The following is a 5982-nucleotide window of genomic DNA, read 5'->3' as shown; positions in this document are numbered from 1 at the left end:
CAAAGCACGCTCGAGCCGACAGCAGCGAGCTGATGTGGGGCTTGAACTCATGAGCTCACAAACTCATGAGCTCATGAACTGAAAGATCATGCCCTGAGCTGAAGTCGGACACTTAACCGACAGAGCCACCCAGGTGCCCCTACTTTTTAAATCTTTAATTTAAAATGGCTGTGTGATTGCTTCAGGGAAGTGTTTCACTGCTGGTGGGATTTGGGATTTTGCCTACAGAAATAAACATTGTTTCACAAAAATGTCTTAGTCCCAAATCAGCACCTCGACTTCTGCGTGAGCAGCCTTTCCAGGCTCTTTGAGGTTCCCGAATGGACAAAGGGCCTTGTTTTCTTGGCAAACACCGTCCTCCAGGGACTTGCCTTTATTTTGCTCTTTATTTTGCTTTATTCATACTTGTTCTACTATGGGTATTTCTGGTGTCATCAAGCTAATTTGGAGTAAATGTCAAGAGGACCCTTATGTTAAAACAAAACAAGATAAAACAAAACAAAATCCACGCCACCCCCCATTCCCTTCACCTCAGTGGCTACTCAAACTCTGGCACCTTTGTTTTAATTCCCACTTCTCTCTCCAGCACATTCCTCACCCAGGGAGGGGGTGGGGGTTGGCTAAATCTAAGGCGTTCCACTGCCATCTGGCGCCATCTCCTGTCCTTTCCGGTGCAGTGACATGTGAACAGGTCCGAGAATCAAGTGGTCAAGGGTGGTGACTTTTTGGTTTGTTTTTTCTTAAAAGATCCTTTGATTTTTTTTTTTTATTTCTGAGAGAGAGAGAGAGAGAGAGAGACAGGGTGAGCAGGGGAGGGTCAGAGAGAGAGGGAGACACAGAATCCGAAACAGGCTCCAGGCTCTGAGCTAGCTGTCAGCACAGAGCCCGATGTGGGGCTCGAACCCACGATCAGTGAGATCATGACCTGAGCCAAAGTCGGATGCCTAACCGACTGAGCCACCCAGGTGCTCCCTTAAAAGACCCTTTGAATTTTATTATTTTTTAAATTTAAGTAATCCCTACACCCCACTGGGGCTCAAATTTATGACCTCCGAGATCACGAGTCGCATGCTTTCCTGACCTGAGCCAGCCCCATTAAGAGGCCCTTTTAGGGGTGCCTAGGTGGCTCAGTTGGTTAACTATCTGACTTCAGCTCAGGTCATGATCTCACAGTCTGTGGGTTCGAGCCCTACATCGGGCTCTGGGCTGTCAGCACAGAGCCTGGAGCCCACTTCAGATTCTGTGTCTCCCTCTCTCTTTGCCCCGCCTTTGCTCATGCTCTGTCTCTCTCTCAAAATAAATAAATGCTAAAAAAAACAAAAAACAAAAAAACCAACAACTATAAAAATAGAAAAATAAATAAAAAGGATATTTAGGGTGCCTGAATGGTACAGTTGGTTGATCTCTCTCTGCCCCTCTTCCTTGTGCTAATAAATAAATAAATAAATAAGACATTTGGACATTTACACTCCAAAAGTGTCCTAAATAGTCTAAAACACCTCAGTTCAATGTGGGAGGGAGACAGATCAAACGGAAAGGAGAATGGCCAACCCAGGAACAGGAACTTAGTCAAGCAATACAGGTGGTAACTAATTACCAAGAAGAGAGAATCAACGAGGAGACAGAATTAGATGGAATTCAGTTTTCTAAAAGAGCAAGCAACTTTGTACCATGAAGTAATGTAGACCCAGAGATATTCTAAATTGATAATCATGTGTATTATGACACGCTTGTCTCCTAACACATTAGTACTGAAGTCTCTTAAGCAAACACAAGAACGAAATTTCAAGAATTAAATTCTAAGTGAAATTAAAAAAAAAAAAAGGAATTAGAGCCACGGTAATTCGGAGGAGGGGTGGTCAGAATTCTGGATCATTTTTTCAGTTTTCCAGTTTACACTGCATGACAAATGCAGCATGAGACTATTGTAGACAGTAGACAGGTAAGTTTGGGTCTAAAATCTTGCAACTTTAATGAAAAAGGAGTAATTGTGTGTCCTGAGTTGATTCCATGCCCAGAGCACTACCTGGTATTTGCTGACCAAATGAGTAATCTAGTCATTGGAACATTTATTTGCTTTCTTTCCATCTTTGGTATTTCACAGAATTAAAAAAACTTTTTTTAATGTTTTGTTTATTTTTGAGAGAGAGAGAGAGAGACAGCTGTGAGCAGGGGAGGGTCAGAGACAGAGGTAGATACAGAATCTGAAGCAGGCTCCAGGCTCTGAGCTGTCAGCACAGAGCCCGACACGTGGCTCGAACCCATGAACAGTGAGATCATGACCTGAGCCAAAGTCGGACGCTTAACCGACTGAGCCAACCAGGCGCCCCAATTTCACAGAATTTTAGACCAGAAGGGTTCTCAGGCATCATTCCAACTCCTTTGTTACATGCTGTGAAGACAGAGTTTTGAGGGGGGTTGGGATTCTCTCATGGTTAGACACAGCAGCTAAGCTAAACCGGAGCAAAGGCACAGACACCATTGGACTTTCTGCTTATACCACTGGTTCTCAAACATAGTGTGCGTCAGAATCGCCTGGAAAGCTTGTTGAAATCCAGATTTCTGGGCCTCCCTCCCATAGTTTCTTATTCTGTGGGTCTAGAGTATGTCCAAGAATTGCATTTATAGCAGATGCTCAGGTGATGCTGGCGGTCTGAGGGAACCATGCTTGAGAATCAAGACTCTGCCCCACCTGGAGAAGGGGAGGGAGCAGGGAGTTCGCCATTGTTTGTAGGGATTCCAGCCATCTGGAATTGTTATTTGCAGTCATCTTTAGAGAGATGAGCCACAATACGCTCCCTAGTTTAGAGTCATGTAATATCGAGGACTTCTAGACGCTGGGCACCCTACCACGCCCTAGAAATAAAGAGTTAACAAGAGGCACCTTGTTAGGTGGCTCAGTCGGTTGAGCGACCAACTTTTGATTTTGGCACAGGTCACGATCCCGGAGTCGTGGGATCCAGCCCTGCATTGAGCATAGAGCCTGCTTAAGATGTTCTCTCTCTCTTCCCCTCTGCCGTGAGTGCTCACGTGCCCTCTCTCTCAAAAAATGAACAAGAGGTAATCCCTGCCCTCAAGAACTTCACAATCTCTTAAGGGCTATGGGTACCTTACTCAGTTACTGGACTGCAGTGATGAGGAATTCTAAATCGGGGTAGAGCAACATGTTATGGGAAGGGGCGGGGGATGGGCAACTTACCGTGAGATTCCATTTACCTGATATCAACAGATAAGAGCATAACCAGTCTGAGTTATATGTAAGAACATGACAATTCCACTCTGAAGCAGGCAGTCATGTTCACTGTGTCTGAGAGTGACACCAAAGGATGGGTTATATCAAAGCAGGAATCTCCGTAATATATTTAATAAGTTGCTTCCTCTGCAAGAAAGAAGGAAGGAGAGCACAGTACGCTGCTCTGCCTCATTCTGCCTGTCTTCTTCCTTCTCATTCTCTCCCATTCATCCAACTCAGATGAAGGTTGCGTACTGACCCAAGCATTAACACTTCTACCATTTCCCTTCCATGGCGAGAAGATTCTAGTTCAAGATATTTTTTTCTTTGTGTTTGAAGGAACTATTCTGTCTGAATCACTATAGGGATAAGAATCAGAGGGTAATATAGCATAATCTTATTACAGTGGGTTGCCTATTACTTCCTGGTTTAAATCATCCCCCAAATACAAAGTCTGTTCTCAGATCAGATTGTGACAAATGATTTGGGTTTCTTTGAAACCGTATAGAGAAAGAATTGGCTTTGCTTTCTTGGACGCCTTACTTGCTCTCAAAATAGCTATCCATTTTTTAAAAGGATGGAGTCTGAAAAGGTAAAGTGACTTGGCTGAAATCACATAGAAACATTACGAGGACAAAGAATCAGGTTCTAACTGATCCCTCATTCAAAATGTGTTAAAATACTTTAAAATACAAAACCAGGGGCGCCAGGGTGGCTCAGTCGCCTAAGGGTCCCATTTCCGTTCAGGTCATGATCTCAGTTTGTGGGTTTGAGCCCCGTGTCAGGCTGACCGCTAGGAGGAGCCTGGAGCCTGCTTCTGATTCCTTGTTTCCTTCTCTCTGTGCCCCCTTCCCATGTGTGCTCTGTCTCTCTCTCTCTCTCAAAAATAAATAAATGTAAAGAAAATTTTAAAAAATAAAAAATAAAATAAAATACAAAACCAAAAACGTTTAAGGAAAAAGAAAGGATATTTCTGGCTCTGGCCACTGCTGTTACCTCAATTAATTCCCTGGAGGAGTTGAAGAGGCATTGCTCTGAGGAGGAAATCCAAATAGAAACACAAGAAATCTTTTTTTTTTTTAAAGCTTCGAGACATTTCTAAGGCAGCATTTGCAAAAGTGAAACAGAGCTATTAATGAGCTCATGGATCCTGCATTCTTTCCATTGTTCTATTATCCAACATACTGATTATTTCAGATATTACATATATTTTAATTAAGTAGCATTCTCACAGGTTGGTTATAAATCCATGCACATTGGGAAAAATGGACTTTTTTGGTCCTTTAAAAAAAACAAAAAGGGGGCGCCTGGGTGGCTTAGTCGGTTAAGCGTCCGACTTTCACTTAGGTCATGATCTCGCGGTTCGTGGGTTTGAGCCCTGTGTCGGGCTCTGTGCTGACTGCCAGCTCAGAGCCTGGAGCCTGTTTCAGAGTCTGTCACTCCCTCTCTCTCTGACCCTCCCCTGCTCACGCTGTCTCTCTCTCTCTCCTAGAAATAAATAAAACATTAAAAAAGTTAAAAAAAAAAAGGAATAATTACTTGGAGTTGCCTCTGGAATGTAGAGAAAATCAGATCTTAGCAATGGCTTGTCACTTTTCCTCTCAATTATTATTTTTAATTATACAAGTAATATACAATGGGCTTAGGAAAAATAGAAGATTCAAAAAAATAACATCACTTAAAATTCCTTCAATTAGAGAAAATTTTGTTATTCTAATATCTTACAAAATTTTCTAATTTTATTTTTTTTTTATTTAGAGAGAGAGAGAGAGAGATCGGGGGAGGGGCAGAGAGAGAGGAAGACAGAATTCCAAGCGGGCTCTGTGATGTCACCACAGAGCTGGATGTGGGGCTTGAACTCCCTAACCACTAGATTATGACCTGAGCTGAAATTAAGAGTCAGGAGTTTAACCTACTGAGCCATCCAGGCACCCCTACAATTTTTAAAAAATAAAGTAACATCTAAATGCATCTATTTTATGTGTCTAAATATTGTACTTTTTACAAAAATGGGACCATACCGTACACATAATTGGCCTGTAACATTAGTTTGTGAACATTCTTCTATGTCAATAAATATGTATCTTTTTCTTTGTTTCATTGTTTCTTTCCTTTCTTCCTTCATTTTCTGAGGCATTTGCTGCTTTAATGGCTTGTTCCTTTCTTGAGTTACAAAAAGAATGAGACCACATAAGAGCTCCTACATTTAAAATTATTGAACATATATAAAACCCAGCATATATTCATATTCACTAGAGCTACAAAGTATCATGACTATCAGAAAATTCTCTGATTACATTTTAGATTTGCTTGTCCTCCTCCTAATCTTTTATTTATCAATATTCTCCCTAAGCAGAATACAGTAACCTCGCATTTGCTTCTGGAGTCACTCTAAGCATCAGATATAGCTGGGTTTTTTGAAAGTGAAAATGTTTATACTTCACAAGGAACCCAACCAGACGAAGAAGTTCACTAGAAGTACCCTCTCCCCTTCTCTGTCATCAATTTAAACTGTATAGTATTGTATATAAACAACCTAATATATTTAACAAATTCTCTGCCTTTGGACTATTAGGGTTCCCCCCACCTGCCAGTTTTATCTGTAACAATACTTCAATGAGAATATTCTTTTTCTCTTCTTGTTTTAATTTTTAAATGTTTATTTATTTTTGAGAGAGAGAGAGAGACAGAGTGCGAGCAGGAGAGGGGCAGAGAGAGAGGGAGACACAGAATCCAAAGCAGGCTCCAGG

The sequence above is a fragment of the Crocuta crocuta genome, unplaced genomic scaffold, assembly GCF_008692635.1.
Source record: "Crocuta crocuta isolate KB4526 unplaced genomic scaffold, BGI_CrCroc_1.0 scaffold415, whole genome shotgun sequence".
Taxonomy (NCBI): Eukaryota; Metazoa; Chordata; class Mammalia; order Carnivora; family Hyaenidae; genus Crocuta; species Crocuta crocuta.
This window is presented reverse-complemented; position numbering follows the sequence as displayed.